This window comes from Neovison vison, chromosome 1 (genome assembly GCF_020171115.1).
Source record: "Neovison vison isolate M4711 chromosome 1, ASM_NN_V1, whole genome shotgun sequence".
Classification (NCBI taxonomy): Eukaryota; Metazoa; Chordata; class Mammalia; order Carnivora; family Mustelidae; genus Neogale; species Neogale vison.
Window position 1 is genome coordinate 184816137 of NC_058091.1, and position 22900 is coordinate 184839036.

The 22900-nt window shown below is 38.6% G+C and overlaps 1 long non-coding RNA gene across 1 annotated transcript in view; it reads right to left on the reverse strand.

Moving 5' to 3' along the window:
- Window positions 1-2463: 2463 nt before the first annotated feature.
- LOC122916972 overlaps window positions 2464-22900 on the reverse strand; it is a 91481-nt gene continuing 71044 nt past the window's right edge. Inside the window, exons 2-4 of the long non-coding RNA XR_006386337.1 lie at window positions 12693-12780; window positions 11265-11368; window positions 2464-2540 (exon numbers count right to left, since the gene is read on the reverse strand). This is a non-coding gene — a long non-coding RNA (uncharacterized LOC122916972). The remainder of the gene's footprint in view (window positions 2541-11264; window positions 11369-12692; window positions 12781-22900) is intronic.

The following is a 22900-nucleotide window of genomic DNA, read 5'->3' on the forward strand; positions in this document are numbered from 1 at the left end:
AAAGAAAGGATTTAGCACAGTTAGCTCCATGGTATAGCTGTTATGTTTAACAGAGGTGCTGTTGTTTGATGTTACTTGTGGGTTTATTGATCCTTTTCAGTTACTGTGGTAGCTCTCTGTGAGAATTTTAGAGTTATTTCCCAGTTACCCACTGAAGCCTTATTCATCCTTTGTTCTTTTTTTTTTTATTGCTTCCAAACACAATATATTTTCTAGCAATAAGAATGGCATTCTGTTGGAAAAAATAACAAAAGTGAGAACTAATTTATTCTCAGTAATTATTGGTAAGCAAATGGGTAACAGAGTCAATAACATCTGTTAAATTTTCTGGGTCTCAACCTGGAATTCATTCCCTTGCAAAACTGAAATCCAGGAGAGTTTTCCTGAAACCAGTACCACAGTACTGCAATGGAGAGAACACAAGTCACTCTTCAGTGGTAGTCATTTATTCTATTATGCATATGTTGGCCAGGAAAGAGTGTGTCTCTTATGCTCCAGAATTACTAGAGGTCTGCTAACGAGAATGGAACATTCTACAGTTATACAAAGAGTTGATGGTCTCAGAACAGGAATAATTAAAATAATAGTGAAAAAAAACAACACAAAATGAAACAAAGCCAACTCCTAAACTTTAAAAAAAAAACTCAAGCCTAATCAACAAAATTAAATCTCAAAAACATGTTGAATAAAAATAAGTTACACAGAAAACTATATACCATGGGATATAATTTATTTAATTTTCAAATATGTAACTATGTATTATTTATGAATACATGCACACGGAAATATATATACACCAGCTTTAGTGTGGTGGCCTTCTCTGAAGCGGGAGTGGAGTGGTTCTGCAAAGCATTAAGAAATGGTTTCAATTATACCTATAACATTTTATTTGGTGGATATAATGGATGCCTGCAATATTATTCCCCATACTTTCCTATATGCTTTATATATTTCATAAGTTAAAAAAATTTACAAAGATTCAGAGTGCTTTCCAAATAATATGCCAACCCTGAAATAAGGAACTGGCAATGACTGCAGACTAGCATAAAACCTAAAAGAAAAGTTCACAAAAAGTAACCAAAGAAGAATGTGGGTGTGAGAAGGATAACAATTAAGAGAAAGTGAATTCTATGAGCCTGTCCCTCTATAGGTTTCACCAATGCCTAAGAGTCTTTGTCAAAAACCAAAGCACCAAATAAGAGTTTCTACACAACCGTCTATCTCATTACTCATTCTGGATTGCCTTATCCTTAAACATTGCTTAAGTTTGTCTAATATACATCCCCGAATGGTGATCTAGACCTTCCCACCCTGATGCATCACATCCTCAGGTGCTTTATACTTGTTGGGCTGATGCTGCCACCATTTTCAATATCTGATTAGCATTGAGTGTAAAGGTATCAAAAGACGGTGAGTTCCCTGAAATTTAGATCTACTCCTTTCTGTCCTATTAGCACGGTAATAACCCTAGATCTATACTGGGATACAAGAATAAAAACTAAGCATAAGGTGAATTTCCCCAACTAGAATGGTAATTCCTTTATTTGCTGGTTCAGTAGCACAAGGAGCCCAAAATATCCAAGTGGAAGTCACAGCTTCAAGCTCAATGGATGTGTTACTATATCCCTTGGTGAAAGTATCACTTCACAGTCCTGAGGATGAGGACTTTTAATCTAGCACATTCTAAGACTGCATAGATGATAAACACGATTTCACAAGGGGATCCCTGGAAGAGATGATGAGAGAGCCAGTCCTACTTCCACACAGTTCCCAAATCCAGGTGGTTTAGCTACTGAGTACATAACATTTGAAACACTGATCATTAGTTTAATGTATAAACTTCAACCTTGTGAACAGATCCTGTACCTTGTGGAGAATGATACTCTACTTGTACCTTAAATGAGCTTTTAATAAGCCCTTCTATCATCCTACAAGGTGAGTTTTCCCACACGATGTGGATAAGGCAGTAGCAGTGGATCACATGGTTGGTCCTGCACCCAGAGTCATACCTTCTTTATGAGAAAGTTTCCCAGGCATTAAAAGCCCTTAAAGAATAATGTTGGCAGAGTCACTACCAAGTTATGAAACCAAATCCATAGCTAAGTTATTGGATAATGGTTAACAATTCCAGGGTTGAAACGGATCTGGTATAATCAGCTTTCCCCTAAATGGTTATCTGGTCTCTCTAAGGGATGATATCAAGTCAAGGAGTTGGTCTCAGTCAATTTGGGCTAGCAGAAGGGCAGCCAGACATCCTCAGTGTTAGTGATAGCCAGCCTCTATGTCCACCCACCATGATCACTACTCTGTTCACAGACCCATTTTGTAAGTAGGGGGATAACCAAGGAGAAAGACTGGCTAACATCTGCAAAATGAGTCATCCTACACCGCAGATATGCAGTGACTCTGTGAGGTAGATGTTGGTGGGATGTGAGACCTACCTATTCTCAATTTCTGTGCCCATTATCATCGGTGTATCCATGTGTCTCTTCCTTAAACTTCATCATTGCTGGTCTTCTAATCTTGTTCTTTCAACATCCCTAAATAACCAAATAATTGATCATACCTTAGATCAATTCCTCACTCATACAGTAAAAACATTCAAGTGCATGCTTGCAGTTCTACCCACAGGTAAATGTCCCTTCCTAACTGTCTTTCATGACCACATCTGAGAAAGCTGTCATGTAGTGGTGACTCACTCCTTCCCAGCAGTAACATATTGAGCTCTGCTGGTTGTTGAAGGAAACTTCACAGAAACCATAAATTTTTTGAGAGCAGTGACAGGAATGTGAACCACCTGTTCGTGTGATTTACTTGTGCCTCCTGCAACTGTGTGAACGTTTCTATCATAAAAGGATTCCTGATGTACCTGCCTGGCATCATCACCTTAGAAGATCTGTTAACACCCTGATCATGATGGGTGCCTCTGGTGGCATATTCATATAAGGTTCCTTCGTCAGACTTTTAATCTCTTCTAGGGTACGATAACACACCACAAGCTGCTTTCAAGCAGTAAGTCATATTCTTCCCCAGAACACAGCACTTTCCCCAGAACCTTAGAGGTCTGCACTGTGACTCTCTTGTGGGGGCTTTCCAGACACTGTGCAGAGCATCCCCGTGCCCCTGTAGCACCACTGAACTTGCGGGGCCACATAATCCACCCAAGACACAGGTTCCTTAAAGAAGAGATTGAACAGGGATCCTTTTTCACGTGGTGTATTGGGGAATGCTCCTAGAAAAGGGAGGTGAGAGTAGAAGATATGTTTACGTCTTAACTCCCCTAGTGCCTCAGAATGTGACCCTATTTGAAAATAGGATCTTTACAAATGTAGTCAAGTTGAGACGAGACCCTTAGGGGAGGCTCTAATCCAGTATGACCTTGTGTCCTTATAAAACATGGACACTGGGACAGAGAGACAGGCCCACAGGGAGAATGCCTTATGAAGACAGCAGAGATTAGGTGACACAATTCCAAGCCAAGGGATGCCAATGACTGCCAGCAAGCCAAAAGAAACTAAGAGAGGAACATGGGTCAGAGTCTTCCTCAGAGCCCTCACAAGGAACCCACTCTCCCAAACCTTATCTCAGACGTCCATCCTCCAGATCTGTGAGACAACAAATTTGCTTAAGCCACCCAGTTTGAAGTGCTTTTTACAACAGCTCTGGCAAAATGATACAGAGCATGAGGGAAATTTGGGGGGTGGTAAATATGGCCCTTATTTTGATTAGCATGGTGATTGAGTGAGTTCAAAACTCCTAGAGCTCCATACTTAAAGTGGCTCATTTTGTTGGATATAAAGGATTCTCCAGTAAAGTTGATTTTAACAACTAAATTTAATGGATTACTTATTATGATTTCAAAGTTATGGCTGCTGCTAATCATTTTTTGCTCTTCATGCTTACAGGCTACTTCATGCCAGTTATTAACTACTCTGATTACTAATAGAAAATTAGTTCTGATTACTGTAAGAATGTAGGAAAGGACTACATAGTGGGTACAAGGAGGTTTGTCCAGAACTCAGTGATTCACAGGGTGCCTGCTGACACGTCCATGGAAACTGACAACTGCAGACAAAGCAGGTGCAAGGGTAATCCATGCCCTCTGGATCCTGAGCCATGTACAGGTATCACATTTTTGAAAATTAAATATTAATGAAAAACTTAAAAAAAGAATCACTCTCTATATCCCACTCCATACATATATACTTCAAATACATCGAAATCCTGGGTAACTATATTTTAATTAAAAAAAAAATCTCCAGGAGACAGACTTCTGTTCATGAAGTTTGAAGTAAGATTTTGGGAAGGGGGTAAGAGAAGGCTAAGACACAGGAGAGACTGGATAAGATATTCTTTAATTAAAGGCTAGGGTTTTGACGCCTAGTCAGAGTTAGGGGTTTGTAGTGCCTGTCTCAGTGTAACAGAAAACCCAATCCAGCCTCTTGCATAAAGCTGAAAGAAGGGATAACACTCTCCTGCCCCTGAACCTGGTCCTACACTGTATCTTACTGCCACTCACATACAGCATCCATGATTAAATTAGTCTTTATAAATGTTGGTACTTAAGAATTTCTAAAAATAAATAAATAAATAAATAAATAAATACTGGTAGAAGAATAAGTCCAAATTCTAATGGGGGGAACTGATGTTTATTTTGGAACTTAATGAGTTTAGGAGTGTCTGGGACATCTGAATGTCCCAAATACCCAAGAAGCTTACTTGAAAAAAACTGAAGAAAAGTATAACCTAACGATAAGGACTGGGAGGCAATAAGGGAAAGGCTGGAAACATAAAAGACACTGTGTGAAACAGGACAGTGGGCAGAAGTCAGAAGCCTGGGGCGCCTGGGTGGCTCAGTGGGTTAAGCCGCTGCCTTCGGCTCAGGTCATGATCCAGGGGTCCTGGGATCGAGTCCCACATGGGGCTCTCTGCTCAGCGGGGGCCCTGCTTCCCTCTCTCTCTCTCTGCCTGCCTCTCTGTCTACTTGTGATCTCTGTCTGTCAAATAAACAAAATCTTTAAAAAAAAAAAAAAGAAGTCAGAAGCCTGGAGTTCGCCAACACCTGAACAGTGAGGATCAATGGCCACAGACAGGGAGGCTGACTAGAAGAAGGTGGTGTTACCTACGCTAAGCGCAGAGTAGGCAAGTGTGAGCAGAAAAGCCTGGAAGCTGCAAAGGGAACATGCTCACTGGAACTGGCAAGGAGATGGTAGCTGATAATCTCCAAGAGCAGTTTCCAGCGTGTGGGAGGTTGAAGCCAATCACAGCAAATTGAGCAATGAATGCTAAATGACGGAATCGCGTGCAGTTAATATTATAAGAAGAGAAGGGTAAGAAGAGTCTAAGAGACATTTCCATGAGACAAGAGTTGAGAAGCTACTTCAGATGGGAGACACAGTGTCAAAGCCAGGTAATGTGAAAATGGGAGACACCTGAATTTCTTCAGATGTGAGGGAGAGGGGCGCCTGGATGGCTCAGTGGGTAAAGCCTCTGCCTTTGGCTCAGGTCATCATCCCAGGGTCCTGGGATCGAGCCCCACATCAGGCTCTCTGCTCAGCAGGAAGCCTGCTTCCCTTCCTCTCACTCTCTGCCTGACTCTCTGCCTACTTGTGATCTCTGTCTATCAAATAAATAAATGAAATCTTTAAAAAAAAATGTGAGGGGGAAAGAGCACAGAAGATAAGTTAATGAGGTGAGAGAGAGAAATGTTAGTAAATGGAATCATACCTGCCTGAATGAGGACGGAGATGGATTTAAGGCAACAGATAAAGAAGTGGCATAGGATAAGAAGAAAGACCCCCTATTTTCAAGAAGTGTGGGAAAATCCATCACAGGGCTGTAAATATGGATAAGCCTCCCAGTAGAGAAACAAAAAGTTATCTGAAAGAGAGCATATATGGAGTCCTTGAAGTAATAAACGTGATTTAAAAGATATCAACCCCAAAAGAATGCTTTGCATGACAGAAGTCTATTTTTTTTTTAGATAAAAGTCATATTATATCAGTCACACTGAATCCAGTACATTTAGAGATTGTTTGTATACAAAAACATATTCACAAAATAAGCCTCATGGGTAAAATTAACTGTCACTAAAAAGTCTGCATAGGAATGCAAAACACAATTTTCTTAGTGTATCCTTTCCCAAAGGGACCTACTTTGATAGAAGATAGAACTGGATCATGCAGAGTCATATAGCCTATATCTTACAAAATCACTCTTAAAAAATAATATCATTTCTCTGGTTAAATATTAAGTTAGATAGGGAGGTGCGTGTCTGCACCACTGTAGAAGCACTGTATTTACACATCAGTGGGTGGATACAGGTGTGGAAGAAAAACGGGTTGTAGGGAAACCCTATCCTTCTTCACCTGTTTCCTATTGTATGGACCACAGCAAAAAGTTGCCAGCTACCAAGAGCCACTGCCTCAGAATTGGATTCCCCTTTAACTCAGAAATTCTAACTGAACTCTTTCTCCTTCCTGAGCTTCCTTTCTCTTTAGATCAAATACCTAATTACACCCCAAGCTTTGGATTTGCCCTCCAATCCCTCCTACAAACTGCCCGCATCCAGCTACGTATCTTTGTCCATTAATGCAGAAGACACACACATCAAACTTCACGCAATAAAGGGAAATGAAAAACAGGTTACAATCGTTATTTCTGTGTGCTAGCAGATAGCATTTGAAGTGAGTCAACACACACCTTTCCCCAACCTTTTTTTTACCCAGCGTGTGCCTGTTTGACACACAGCATCAGTAAATCAGGCAGTTTACTGACCTGATTGTAATTTCGAGCCCATCAATTATACTGTTCTTTCCTTCCCTCAGATGGATTGAGTAAGATGGGAAAAAGTGTTAGCGGCTAATGTAAAACAAACATGCTGGCAGGTTAACTATTCGGTTCTTTAGTGAAACTCCCTCTCCTGTTGTTATGATGGTCCACAGAACAATCACCCATTAAGCCGGGACTTGGAGAGGTTCTCCAAACTTAACAAGAATGATACATTGCTGTTCGCGCCCCACACTTCGTCTCAGCCAGTATGCCTGAGGTTTCCTAGAGCACAATTTCGTACCGCTTTCTGTACCTCCACACTTCCGAAGTGGGAAGTAATTCATACTGGACACAGCACCAGCTCCCTACAACTCGCTATTTTGAAGTAATCAGGTATGAAGCAAATCTCCTGACCACAAGTTAACGCCTTATTGCCCTGCCTGCCATGGAGTGCTGAGAGTCTGAGATATGTACCCTGACCAAATGGGATTACGTGAACAGACATTTTCTAGAAATTATGACTTACGAGTGCCGGCCTCATTTCCCTTTGCCTGGTGATACCCTCACAAAGGCCATTTAGAAAGGATTCGGCAGCTTGCAAGGTAACAGAATTTGAGTTCTCAAGTGTCCGAAGATCAGTGGATGCCATTTTTTTTTCCTCCTCTGAAGCATTTCTAATCACAATTTGGTTACTGCCGCCTAGATGCTGACTGAGATAAACCTATTTGGAACTCCAAAGATAGCATCTTCTGAGCTACATCTCTGTCTTCTGAGCTTCCCAAAGGAAAGCTCTCTAATGATTTGCAGCTCATTACAACCAGAATCTTCGTAAGTGGGATAGTTATTATTATTTTTTTTTAAATCTTGGAAGATGCCAGATTGACAGTGCTTACAACTGGGGTCTTTGATTTGGGATTACACCCATGGTAACAGAGAGGTTAAAGTGACAGTGAGTCAGCCAGCCTCTGCCCTCCACAAGGCACTGAAAAGCAGATTTCTGAATCCGAGCTGAAACAGTGATGTCCACATTCATTATCTGGCCACCTTCTTATGGGCCAAACAGACTTTCCAATTGAGATAATTAGGGAAGAACCAACATCTCCACCTCCTGGGCAGTCGTGCCTCTGAAGATTTAACCAAAAACCAGAAAAAAGTCACAAGTTCTATAGCGCTTCCTACACATTACCATTTATAAAACTGAACCATTTTATTATACTACATCTAGGCCAATTATTTATGGGTTACTTATTTCAGAAATAAGAAACGGAGGCATCACAAGAGGGAGAAGACCTTGTTTCCCTCCCTGTTCTATCAAATTAAGTCTCGGTTTCACCATTCCTGAAATACACGAGTGTCACTTTTACATCCATTGTTCAATGAGCATTCCTCCCTCCACTGACAGGAACTAGAAAACCCTTAATTGCATAGTATGGTCCAAACAGGAATGGCACAAAACAGAATTTCTCAGAGAAAGAGGGAATGGTCTATTAGAGTTTGTTCTGTTCAGGTGGCTCATTATTTTTCAGGATGGTTCTAAGAAGAACCTGCTACCAAGAGCATTAAGATGAGAAGGAACATCAACTTCTACAAGAAGAAAACAGTACTCTTAAGACATTAATTTTACTCTAGAGAAAATTTAAAAATCTCCTCACTTCAAGCAAGTTCAAAAAGATTATATTCTTCTATTGACAGAAATGCAACCTCTCAGAGCATAATGTTTCCAATAGAACTTCTGGTCCCAGGTTATTAAGGCTATACCTTTATACAATGCTTGCTGGCTGACCTATGTCTTCATGCACCTTGGATAGGCACTCTCTTCCCTCCCAACCTCATTCTACTAGTTTAAAAACAAAAACAAAGCATACAAAAACAATGCTTTCCTAACCCACTTGATTGGTGATTAAATTTTCCTTTGTAGATTATGAACATTTCATTTCCCAATTAAAGGTTGCCTTAATCCAACACCTTTGGTTACTGGACATCAAGACCTTACCTAGGAATTGGTTTTAATAAGTGAGAGGGCCATGTGGGACAAGAGTAACTGTTTTGGAAGGACAGATGCCATAATGAGGGAAAAATGAGAAATAAACAGGAAGTTAAAGGATATTTAAGATAGCTGGGTATCCCACAAGTAACCCAGGACCAGCTTTACTGTTGAGACTGGCTTGTTCAAGAAGTATTCAGAGTCTAGATACTACAGTCAGACACGCTTTGATCCAAATCCCATCTTTGTTGCACTTACCAGTCTATGAGACTTAGGGTGAATCATCTAATGTCTCTAGACCTCCTTTGCTCTTCTATAGAATATCTGTTACCCTGCTCTTAATGGAGATTTCAGTTCATAATACCACTATAGATATGTGACTGTGTCAGAGCCCCACAGGAGGGACCCAGAGGGACCCTCAGGTGAGAGACACTGGCAATGAATGATGATATCAACTATTCATTAGAAAACAGCATAGAAAACAGAAGAATTATACACACAGAGATTTTTCCTAAAATTCCTTACAAACTATCTGAACAGTTATTAAAATGTGAAATTGGCTGAAATGCCCTAATTTCTCAGACGGTCATTATGGCAAGGAGGATGTTTAGCCCAGGCAGACCCATGCAGAGGTAAGCAGCAGGTTGTTTTGCTCCTGGTCATCATGATCAAGTTGGTCTTCATGACCCCCTCAGCTTGACTGTACGTTAGACAGATTTATTCCAGAGTCCAGGCCTCTGACCTTCCATTTATCCAAGAGCATATTTTAGAAAACTTGTCACTGTACATTCTTTTTCTACCCCTTTGAAATAAATGTAAATCTCTCAGCCTCCTGCGAGTTTCACAACTTAGGAAATGTTTTTCTTAAGGGCCTAGGAATCATTCTTGAAATGTAAACATTGGGGAAGATAGCATCCTATCTCCCAGTCCCTGTGGGGACAGAAGTCTAACTTCTAGGGTATCAATTAGCAAACACAGGAAGGTTATTCCCAGAAAAACAGCATTTGCAAGTTCCGGAATAACTAAATACGCTCAACACCTCCATTGGCCCACCTCCTCTCTTAACATCTCCAGTACTTTTCCACGAGCTCACTCTTCGGGCTTAAAACCCTCCACCTTTTGTTTCCATGAAGCTGAGTATCCAGACTTGTTCTGGGCTCTCTGCCCTGTCGCTGGCAATAGCACCAAAAAAAAAAAAGCAAAAAAGTCAGCTTCTGTCTGTTCATCTTGTCCAGTGCCATTTATTCCCTTTAACAAGCGCCACTCTCATTTTAGAGCCTCCCTCTTGGCCATGAGCACCTCTGTCAACATCTACTTTAGCACAGTTTCCAAAACCTCTAAGAGGTAATGATTCGCAGGAGGATGAAGCTTGCAATAAAGGGGAGATTCAGGGAAGTCCATCTACACTTGAGCTTTTTAAGATCCACTCTAGAATGTCTATGCCCAAATAGCTTCCTCTTGTGAGTTCACCTGTTCATCTCTCAGGGGTAAACTGGTATGGAGAAATGTATCAGTAAAAGCCTCAAATATGTTCACACCTTTTTATATGCATTGTCTTTTGCAATGTGTCTCGGCCACCTTTCCTATCAAGAAATGCAGTCTCCTTCTTCAACTCTTGAAATCTAAGCTTGGTCTTATGTCTTTCTTTAGTTAACGGGACATTAGCCAACAAGCTAGAAGCAGAAACTTCAAGAGCGTCCATGGGGGGCCCACCCCTGCTTTCTCCTGGGACCCCTACAGCCTCCAAATAATGAGGAAGTACATAGAGAGATCCCAGCCCTCACCAGTTTTCTAGCTGTTTCCAAACATGAGAATGCAGCCATCCTACCCCAGCTGATTCATCACAGCCCAGAACATTTAGACAGTCTACAGAATCATGATAAATGATCAGTTACCATTTTTTTTAAATACAGCAAAAGCTGATACCATTGGGATGCTACATTTATTGAGAAAGCATGAATGAACACCCAATCCAGAGAAATGAGAAACTAGCTGGAGAAGGAGGGACATCCAAGAAAACATTCTTTCATCATCATGAATCTCAAACCAGAAATGTTAGCTAGAATTTAAAAGAAGTTTTTTAAGGTAATTCGGAATCTCATAGAAAATCAATCTGTCTGTAGGACTAAAAATATCTCAGCTTTGAAACACTTTTTTCATTCTTATTAGACTTGAAAGCATGCCCATTGATCTAGCAAGAGCAATTTGCTAATAATTAGGCTGGCAAGGCAGGCTCAGGTTTGTTACCAAAAGGGTGGGTGAGGGGCCCCTTCAGTTCACAGAAGCCTCTGCCCTAACAAGACAGAAAAGATGAAGAAGCAGCAACTGAAAATGCCTCTGTTCTCAAACCTTCAGGTGAGATTAAACTACATCACAGAAAAATAGTGTCCAAGCAAAAGGCACCCCATTGTGTACTTGATGTCTTCACAGAGAAAACAGTCTTTAAGTCAGGTTCCCTTCCCAAGAGATCCCACAATAAATACTCATATTACTTTCATGTGGCACTTACTTCTTCTTTTTTCCCTTGGTCTTCCATGAGTATAAGTGATATGCACTGGTTCACCTCTGCTATACTTGAGGGCAGGGTCTGTGTTTAATTCATGCTTTTTGCTCCTACAGAACAAGACACAGAGAAGATGCTCAATAAATATTTTTTACATAAATGAATGGAAGAGGGCAGCTTCTACATAATACAGGGGCTATCCTGATGACTACAGGGAGCTTGGCAAAAAATGGCCGCCTTCTTTGTGTCAAAGAAAGTTTACATTATAAAAACCTACATCAGTCATGAAAATGTGTCATTTTTTTCACAAGTGTGCCTGATATTCCACCAGAAATCATGATACTCGACACATCTGTAATATGCTTTCCTTTGAGCGAATGCTAGACATAATCTGTTATTTGCATCTCTTTTTGTCTGGAAGACCAGAATTCCCAAGCAGGGGACAGGCTTCATGAAGTGCCAAGACAAAATTTTCTCCCTGAGATGACACATCATCAGACAAGTTGCATCTTGATGCAGATATTTCTTGGAAACTCAAACTACCTAAAAGTGGTATTGTTTTGTTTTCAAATGGTTATTATGGTGAGATTGTTTTTACTGTTTCAGTTGCTCATACCCCAAAAAAGAAAAAAAAATGATCCCTTCCCTTATAAAATATTTATTATTTTATATTTTAAAAGAAAGAACCAAATCAATTCTGTTTTGAAAGGCACATTAAAAATGTAAGCACAAAGTACAGGGCACATTTCACAGAAGATTAGAACTGCTAACAGTTTTTTTGTTTGTTTTTTGTTTTTTTTTCCCCCCCATCTACCAGAAGAAATCAAATGAAGCCAGTTTGCCTCTGGGGTTTTAACATCATTACTATTAATCTTAATAATGAAGTTAAAATTAACTGAAAGAAGACAAAATGGAAAAAAAAATTCACTTCACTAACATGGGTTTACTCACATGAAAATGGATAAAAGTAATATTTTTTGGGCACAGTTAAAGAAAAAAATCAAAATAACCAGGTACCCCACGATGGAAGCAGTACCTCAAAGTCATTTTTTGTTTATGGAAGCATAAACTAATGCATAACACACACACTTCATATCCATATATAAACATATGTTTGGGGGCACCTGGGTGGCTCAGTCAAGTGACTGCCTTCAGCTCAGGTCATGATCCCAGGATCCTGGGATTGAGCCCTGCATCGGGCTCCCTGCTCAGCCAGAAGCTCAGTCAGCTTCTCCCTCTTCCACTCCCCCTGCTTGTGTTCCCTATCTCGTTCTCTCTCTCTCTCTATCAAATAAATTTAAAAATATTTATAAATAAATAAATAAACAAACATATGTTTGGACACATGTATATATACAATAAAAAATAAATGCGGCCACACAGAGATCTTTAAAATTATATTCAAAAAGATTACAAACAAGATGCTCCACTTACCAGAACTGTTTCTGAAACACACATAACTAAGTGCAGGAACTCAGCTCTGGTTCATGTCAGCTCCCTATATTTTCTCTGTGGAATCTTTCTGTTGAAGAATGAAAAGACAATAGAAAGGTCAAAAGGGGCATCTCCACTCCACGGGGTCCTCAAAATGAGCACTCCTGCTTTGACTTTCATCCTTCCCCTCTGAGAGAAAGAACAGGCATCATGATCCTGGAAATGAACAGGAGTTTTCTTTAACCAATTAAACCCTTTTCAGAAAACTAAAGCTGTCATATTGGAGATATAATGATGGTAACAATAATGAATTGTAGAGCCAAGTTAGATCCTAAAAGATACTGTGTTGGCTTGGCTGTCAGGTGGGAACAGTGCTTACTCATTCACAGTCTTCTAAGGTAAAGTTTAGAACTCAACCATTTTTCTTCAAACCAGTAAATTATTTTGGTTTGGACTGGGAAAAAAAAAGTTACACTTCCAGAGGGGGTATGCAAAACTCCAAATTATAGGACTGAATTGATTTGTGTGTGTGTGTGTGTGTGTGTGTGTAGATTTGTTTTGGAGAGATCTTGACTTAACAGCTTAAATTTTCATTTTGGAGAAACTAAACATAAAGAGCAATGTGAATCAGGACACACTGGAAGCCCAAATTCTCATGGAGCTTTTATCTTTTCAAGTACACAATTCCAGAAAGGTCAAGGGTAAAGTCAAGATTATCTATTCACAAATGATGGGATCATTTCCTCCCTGCCAATAATCATCCCCCCTAATTCATCAGTTTCCACCCTCTCACTCTGATTCCTTTCAATATTTAACTTTTTTTATATTATGCTAGGTGCACAATGATAAAAAGATATCAAAAAGTCACACTAGCATATTATCTATTTTCTAAGATTTTACCACGGTAACCTGGTCATATGGTTAATTCTAAGTATAATTTGAGGAAACACTCAGTTACACACAATCTGTAACTGGGTAATATATGCACAGAAATCTTTCCCACAAAACATATATTTGCATAACAAAACTAGAGATGACTTAGGTGGATAAATTAACATGACTGGGGAACTGATATCTAAGTAAAGATTTTAAATGATTTAATAATAACGTTCCATTGAAAACATAAAGAATCATCGAATGATAGTGAGCAGTATAAAATATGATACAGGGTAGAAAGCTATGGAATCACAGAGTTCTAAAATGCATACATAATAGCTTATATGTCACCACCAACTGAAGAATAAAAAAGGTGCTTTGTATTGCACAATTGATAACTTTGTGAAACACAAAGTATTCATTATGTTTACATGTAAGAAGCAGTTTTTCACAGTGGTTTGGTGCAGAGACCCTAAATCCATACTATTTGGATTCAGATGCCAGGTCTTTGCTCGCTAGCTGTGTGAACTTGCACAAGGACCTGAAAGGCAATGAACATCCGATAGCAGGTACATTAATAATAATGGGGTTGTTGATAGTATTAAGCATGCCAGGTCCTATAAAGCACTTAGCACAGACCCTGTGACATAGTAAGTATATCTCTTATTCATTCAACAAACATTTAAGCAGCACATATTATATTCCAGGTACTGTACTAAGTACTAGGAATTCATGCTGAACAAAACCAACATAGTTCCTGTTTCAAGGAGTAATAACATGAGCTATAGAACTGTACCTTTTAATATACTTTAGATAAACAGCAGGTCCACAATGTTTATTATGGGTGTATGTGTGTGTGTGTGTGTGTGTTTACATACTGTTCTAATGCAATACCATAATTGTTCTTTTCCTGATTTTTTTCTCTCTCCTGTGCCTGCCTGAGTCCCCAGTGCTCAGAGATATATACGGAAGATGTAAGGAACACATTACTAGATACTGACTAGATCTTCATCAGAGCTTAAAGTGACCATTTCCCCCAAGCTCTACCCGTCTGGAAGATGGAAAAGAGGAAAAGATGGCCAAGTATGAGAAGACCAGCACAACTGCCTTAAGATCGTGAAAACAATGTACAGCTTTAGAGATGTGGACTCTTCAACATTGTTCATTCTTTTCTGCTCGTATCTCTTGAGGATAAGAGCCAGACATTTAGAGGAGTAACTGCAAACACCATCAGGCTTCTATGTCTAAACTCACCAAGAAAATTCAATGCTCAGCCACGGGGCCTAGCATCCAACAATGGCTTTTTTGTTGGTGTCAGATGGCACGGAACAAGACAAGTGTATCCAAAAATCAGAGATGGAAGATCAATTACATTTTTAAATGGCATTGTTATGGGAATTTAGCCAACAAACTTTTGAGATTCTGCTGTGAGGCAGACACTGGATTCACTATTGGCGATTACATAGTGAGCAAACACGTAAGGGCCCTACCATCCTGGGGATGAGAAACACAATTCATGAAATGATCATGCTAATGATTTAGGAATATCATCCCAAGGGAATATGCAATAAACAAACACAAACCAGAGGGGATGATCAGAGAAGGATTCGTGAAAAAGTGATACTTTAACTAAGAAGAGTAAGTAGCCATTACTGAGACAAAGATGGGAAGTGGGAGTAGGAAGAGGATGGGGCCAGTGCTGACTTTGGGCTAATCTGTTACCCAGAAACAGGTAACTAATATGCCCTTGTACAGCAACTGATCTGAGAAGGGCAAAAAGAAAATGTGTTTTGTTTTGTTTTTTTTCTTAGTAAAACCTAACAGGATAATGACAAACTAAAGTGTGCTGCTTTCTTGGATGTCTGATGCCTGATTGATGACCTGATGCCTATGCACAGTGTTTCCAGTTTTGCTTTCAGATTTTATAGGAAAAAGACAAGAGTGAACTCTTATGTTCTTACCATTTTCAAAGTCATCGTCTACACAGAATGTGGTACCATCAGAATGAGAACAAGACCTATATTTTCCCTTCAGCCAGACAGAAGTAACATCTAGGAACACAAACATAAGGCTCTCCCCCTAAGAAACTATCATTTATTGATGACTGGCCCTACCTTTTCCACCTTCTTAAAAACAATATAAAAAAAAAAAAAGAAAGTCCAAGGGACTTTGCTCTCGTTACTTATACCCTTGCTAAATTAGTAAGAAACTTTAGGGGGAGACATACCATGAGAATCTTCACATTTATTTCCAATATCTTGATATGGCTTGGTCTGGTTGTACCCTTACACGTATTTTGTTCCATTAAGCAACATCTGAGAGCTATAGTAAAAACTCTTGATTCAAAGTGTTTTATTTCTTCTAAGTTAGAATACTCCAAAGATGAAAATAAATTTCTGCTCTAGAAACAGAGAATGGTATCAAAAATTGAATGGGAAAGCAGTGACAAATTTTCACTCTGAAATAAATGTGTGAGACTAGCTGACAACGGGGAAGCCGATTCAGATTCTCACTCCTTTGGTGGTGTGGCTTAACACCAAATCTAATAGGCATTTAGCTGGCTGACTAGGGCAGGAAAAGGGGGTCTGCAGCCTCTGATGTCTGCATCTGTGAGAATGCACTGAAGCCACTAAAATTATCAATCAAGACTTGATGTTAGTGTCAAATTTGGTGATTTTTTTTTTCTTTCAAGGGGATCAAGCTAGAGAAATAGATAACTTTTGGCTCAAACAGTCCAAAGGAAAGTAAAAATAATCTCTGATAGCATGAATAGGGATTATCAAAATTGTTGTGTCTGCATAAAACTTGGAGGTTCTCATTTCTCACAATCAAGTGTCTACTGGAGATTACAAATTATTTTCATTTTGCTACTGTCAAGGAATAAAGTCGAACACCTGTGTCTTCAAGTGATCCACCAGACAGCTACTTAGGTTTTAAAAAAAACAACATTACATCAGCACAGTGCAAGAGTAATACCAGTGCTTTGGTGCCTGGAGGAAAAATAGTACTACAGTTTTTTTTTAAAATGTGAATTACTTTTGATTTTTCATTTAGTATCAGGATTTTTACTCTTTACGCAAGTGACTGCACATGCAGCCAAAGGGGAGTCTGGGTGGGGTGGGGGGAGCATCAGCTAAATGTTCGTTTCAGCTGTGCTGTAGAATTCACCTAGGTACAGTGGGCTTGCCAATAATAAACAGCAAAAGTTATATTTTCTCCTCAAGAGAAGAAAAGCCATGAACATCAGTCTCTATTCAATTCTAATCCAGATCCATGGAAATGAAGGGAAGGAAAGTTAGGGATTATGGTCTGTTTAATCCATTATATCTGCAGGGTGAATGGCAAGGATAGAAAGAATATGTCATCTAATAAAAGATTAATGTGATAACTCTTCTGAATGATAACCATATTGCTTCTTCCCGGAGCTAATTATGCCTTTAAATCACATTCAGAAGGGAAGACACAAAGTTACCTTCAGCAAATACTTATTTTAATTGCTTAATAGTGAACACTTCTTTTTGAGCTAATTGGGTTATTTTTCTGGGAGGTACACAAATCTCTCTGTCCTGGTAGAATACTGAAAATGAATAATCTTATTCCTTTGGAAGAAGGATTTAGAAAACTATAATTATTGACAGATAATCAGATTATTTTCATCAAAAGACAATTTGAAGTTGAATTTATTTTGACTACTGAATTATTCTATAGAGTTTTTGAGGAAGTCAGATCTCAAGAATTAATCCACAGCTGTACTGTGTCTTCATGAAGAAAAGAGATCTTCTGTAACCTCATTTCTATACCCCCAGACAGTTGAGAACCTAGGGCTGAGATTATTTTATCATCCAATCTCACCTGGCATCCTAAGAAGATACATGCAAACATCAGTATCTCTCATAAGAGAGATTGGTATCTTCTAACTACTCACTGGTAATACCAATATAGAAAGGATGAGAGTAGGTTATCTGGCAGGGTAGAGTACTTTATTACTGAAATTGTTAAGAATTGGTGGTACATAGTGTTAATAAAGTATAACCTAACTTTTAGTAGGTATTATTATTTTTTAATTTTTCTCAGGTGGGACACCTGGATGGCTCAGTTGGTTAAGTGTCTGATCTTGATTTCATCTCACTTATGATCTTGGGATCCTGAGATTAGCCCTGCATCGGTCTCCATGCTTGGGGGGGGGTGGGGACAGTGGGAGTATGCTTGGGAGTCTCTCCCTCCCTCTGCCTCTCCCCTGCTCATAGGCACGCACATGCACTCTCTCTTGTCTCTCTAAAATAAATAAATAAACCTTTAAAAAAACTTCTCAGGGAATGCATCCCCCACAATTACATCTGGAGCAGACCACTCCACCACCACTATCCTGGTATATATTAATAATTAATTAATTAATAATTAATAACATTAATTAATTAATAATATATTAATTACTTGGTGTATATTATCCTATTGAATTCTTTCAGCCAAGGAAAAGAAACTCAGAAGGTAAGTAACTCACCTTACACTGTTACTCAACTAGTTATTCAACTAGTTATTCAACTTGTTAAACAAGTAACTATTGTTACTCAACCAGTTAAAGTCACTCAACTTATTCAACTAGTTTTAACATCAATTAAAACTAAAGGCTTCCTAATGCCACTAGTTACGCTGTTTAAATGAGGAGTCTGAGTCTCCTAACCATCACCTCCTTCTTTATTCCTTAAAAATCACATTCCCCTATGGAAGTGCTTAGGCCAATGAAAAGCTAAGAGAAAAGATATCTGTGCCCCAACTTGCCTTCCATGAATCCTGATGTTGGAAATAGCCATATATGCGGGACAGGGTTGTATATTGGCCTCTCCTCTACCAAGGACAGAGCAGAGAGAAGAGAATGAGTTTGTACAGATACATATATATCATCAAAGCTACCCTCATGAAGAATGCATTTTCCTTAACTTGAAGAATGAGTAGACCCACCATCACCTAACTATCTCAAATTCAGTTTGCTCTCCATTAAGTCAAAACAAAACAAAACAAAAAAAACTTGGTAGGGAGTAAAATATAACATCAAAGTGTACAAGGATTCTCTATTTCCTTTATTATCTATTGATTTCAAAATTAAACTCACTTTTGGTAGGGATTGCATTTAATGTGTTTATTGCTTTGGGTAATATAGACATTTTAACAGTATTTGTTCTTCCAATCCATGAGCATGGAGTGCTTTTCCATTTCTTTGTGTCACCTTCAATTTCTTTCATGAGTGTTTTACAGTTTTCAGAGTACAGAACTTTTACCTCTTTGGTTAGGTTTGTTCCTAGATATCTCATGGCTTTTGATGCAATTGTAAATTTTGGGACTGATACCAAAAGTATTTTTCACATAACGAGAACAAATAATCCAAAAATTCGGCTACCCCAAGTAGCCAAAGCAATCTTGAAAAAGAAAAGAAAAGCTGGAGGCATCACAATTCCAGACCTCAAGTTGTATTACAAAGCTCTAGTGATCAAAACAGAATAGTACCGGCCCAAAGACAGACATATAGATCAATGAAACAGATTAGAAAACACAAAAGGAATCCACAACCATATGGTCAATTAATCTTCAACAAAGCAGGAAAGAATATCCACTGGAAAAAAGAAAGTCTCTTCAATAAATGGTCCTGGGACAACTGGACAGTAACATGCAAAAGAATGAAACTGGACATTTTTCTTATACCATACACAAAAATAAACTTATAATGGATAAAAGACCTAAATTTGAGATAAGAAACCATTAAAATCCTAGAGGAGAACATGGGCAGTAACCCCTTTGACATCAGCAGTAGCAACTTCCTACTAGATAGGTCTCCTGAGGCAAAGGAAAAGAAAAGCAAAAATAAATGATTGGGACTTCATAAAAATAAAGAGCTTCTGCACACCAAAGGAAGCAATCAACAAAACTAAAAGGCAACCTATGGAATGGGAGAAGATATTTGCATAATAATAAAGGGTTAATATGCAAAAAAAGCAAAATACATAAAGAACTTATAAACGCAACACCTAAAAAACAAATAATCCAATAAAAAAATGGGCAGAAGTCATAAATAGACATTTTTCCAAAGAGGACATCCAGATGGTCAACAAACACATGAAAAGATGTTCAGCATCACTCATGAGGGAAATACAAATCAAAATCACAAAGAGATATCACCTCATGCCTGTCATAATGGTTAAAATTCACACAAGAAACAAGTGTTGGTGAGAATGTGGAGAAAAGGGAACCCTCTTACACTGTGGGTGGAAATGTACACTGGCGCAACCACTGTGGAAAACAGCATGGATTTCCTCAAAAAAGTTAAAAATAAATGCACTCTATCATCCAGCAATTTCAGTACTAGGTATTTACTCAAAGAATACAAAAATGCTAATTTGAAGGGATACATACACCATGATATTTATAGCAGCATTATTTATAATACCCAAATTATGGAAAGAGCCCAAATGTCCATTGGCCAATGAATGAATAAAAAAGATATGGTACATATATGCAATGGAATATTACTCAACCATAAAAAAGAATGAAATTGCCACTTGCAATGACATGGACAGAGCTAGAGAGTATTATGCTAAGCAAAATAAGTCAGAGAAAGACAAACGTCATATGATTTCACTAATACATAGAACCTAAGAAACAAAACAAATGATCACAGGGAAAAAAGGAAAGAGGCAAACTGGGAAACAGACTCTTAATTAAAGAGAACAAACTGGTGGTTATCAGAAGGGCGGGGGGGTAGATTAAATAGATGATGCGTTTCAAGGAGTGTACTTAATGTGATAAGACCAGGTATTGTATGGAACTGAATCACTAAATTGCATACCTGAAACTAATATTACACTGCATGTTAACTGGAATTTAAATAAAAACTTAAACAAACAAAAACAAAATTAAACTCACTAGAATATTTCCATACTACAAACAAGGATGAGGTTGACAACCCAGATTGGAGAAAAGTACATCTGAAGGCTTGTATAATTGTTTTGTCAGGCTACAAATGAACCAGACCACTCTGAGTGGGTAATTTACTTAAAAGGGAATGAATGTTCTCACAGCTAATAGTGTGGGAAGGATATAAAGAAGAAGCTCTTAGAGAGTGGTAGAGAGAAATGTGCTTCTTTCTTAGGGAATAGGATTAATTTAGTTTGGACTCCTGGTATGGAAATACACAGTTCTCTTATGGTGATGGTTCGTGAGCTGCTTCAGTCACATGCAGCCATGCAGGGAAGGGTTAGGAAATTAGCTCTCCAGGGTCCCTAGGACAAGCTTAGGCAATAGCTTGGATCTGAGCAATCCCTGAGCTCAGTAGACCACACAGCTGAGTAAGTCAAGATGCTGATCACTGGAATTCCCCCTTGGTGGCTTCTGTCATAATCACTGCCATGAGATTAAGGACGCAGATGCCTCATGTCTTCTATTGGGTTTCTAGTGTTTCTTAAGTTGAGCTCTATCTCCCCACAATACTTCCTCATCCAATAAATGATTCTGATGCATGCATTTGTGATTCTGAGTCCCACAAAGACAATCCTCAAGTCTCAGAGTGTAGCCTCTCTTTGGGTCCTCATTTGCCTATGCTATAGCTACAGAAGATTCCCATTCAAAAACTGGGGACCTATACAACCTCCTTGGAAATATGAGCACCAATATCTATTTAAAAAGGATCATAGGGCACCTGGGTGGCTTAGATGGTTAAGCACCTGCCTTTGGCTCAGGTCATGATCTCAGGGTCCTGGGATCAAGTCCCTCATAGGGCTCCCTGCTCCCTGGGGGGCCTGCTTCTCCTTCTGCCTCTCACTCATGCTTTCTCTACCAGGTAAATAAATAAACAAACAAACAAACAAATAAATAAATAAATAAATAATCTTTTTAAAAGGATCATAAAGACAATCTATGGTCTAATAATCAATCACACTTCCAACTACATACTCAATAGAAATATGTGGGCATGTTGACCAAGAGACTTGTACAATGATGTCCAGAGCAACGCTATGTATAATAGTAAAAATCTGGAAACAATCCAAATAGGATGGATATATAAAAGGTTTCATACACAAATAATGGATTACTATACAGCAATAAGAATGAACAAACTAGAACATGTAATAACATGGATGAACTCCACAAACATAATAAGAAAAAAAAAAGCAAACACTAAAGAATTGCATGTTGCCTGATTTCATTTTTATAACATGTAAATAGAGGCAAAACCACTGTACATATTACAAACCATGATAGTGGTTACCCTAATGGGGAGGGATAGATAATAACTGGAAGTGCTGGTAATATCCTGTTTATTGATATGGGCCTTTTCACATATGTTTGTTCATTTTTTTAAGCATTCATAGAACCATAAGCTTATGAGATGTATACTTCCATTATTACTATATAATGTTACAGTACTTGAATCTGAAAGGTTTATTTTAAAATGATAAAATAATGGAGGTTTTAAAGTCTGGAACTCTGTCTTGCTTTTGCCAACATCCTCCCCCATTCCAAGTCTTACCACCTTTTGCTTTCGGAGTCATGGGAAGACTAATGAGCACATCCTTTGGAGTGAGGCTTGCTAACCTCCCTAGACTTATAAATCCTGCCCTGTACTGAACTCAAAGCAACAGCTAGAATCAGAATATCTTCCACTTGTCTGTATTATTACTACAAAATACAAGTTCCATGAAGATTAAGTCTTGCTTTCTCATCTGAATGCCTAATGTCAGTTCAACCTACCTATATCTTTCTTCTTTTCATTTATTCATGTATTTTCTTATTAAGTTATATTTAATTATTAAATTATGTTGGGCATTATGCTCAACTATGGAGATAACAGTAGCAAATAAATTCATAGTCCATACACCCCTCCTCTGCCTCACTTCATTCCTGTAGCTTCCTAGATGATGATGACCTCCTTCTCAATGAATCCATCTGGTATCTGATAAATCATGGTGTGGCAAGTTATCTCTACCATAGTTCACAATAGGTAGACACAGAGATGCAGATGGACCATGGCTGTTAGAGTGATTGAATTATCCAGATTTATTTTGAAAGCTATAGGGAGTCATGAGTCCATTCCACGATTCTAGTGTACATAAGTAAAATTTCTAAAGAATGAATTAAAACCAGAAATAGGCTTCTATTTGTCTGCTTGTGATTTTCTTTGTGGGAATCATCATATCCTAAATGTCTAGAAATTTTTAAATGCCTTCTTTATCTCATTCCCATATATTAGGGAGCCCAGTTAAGTGGATTGTAGACTCTGGGAGCTATATTTTTAAGAAATAAAAGGAATGCATAGCATTTCTCTGTGGATTTATCAGCCTCAT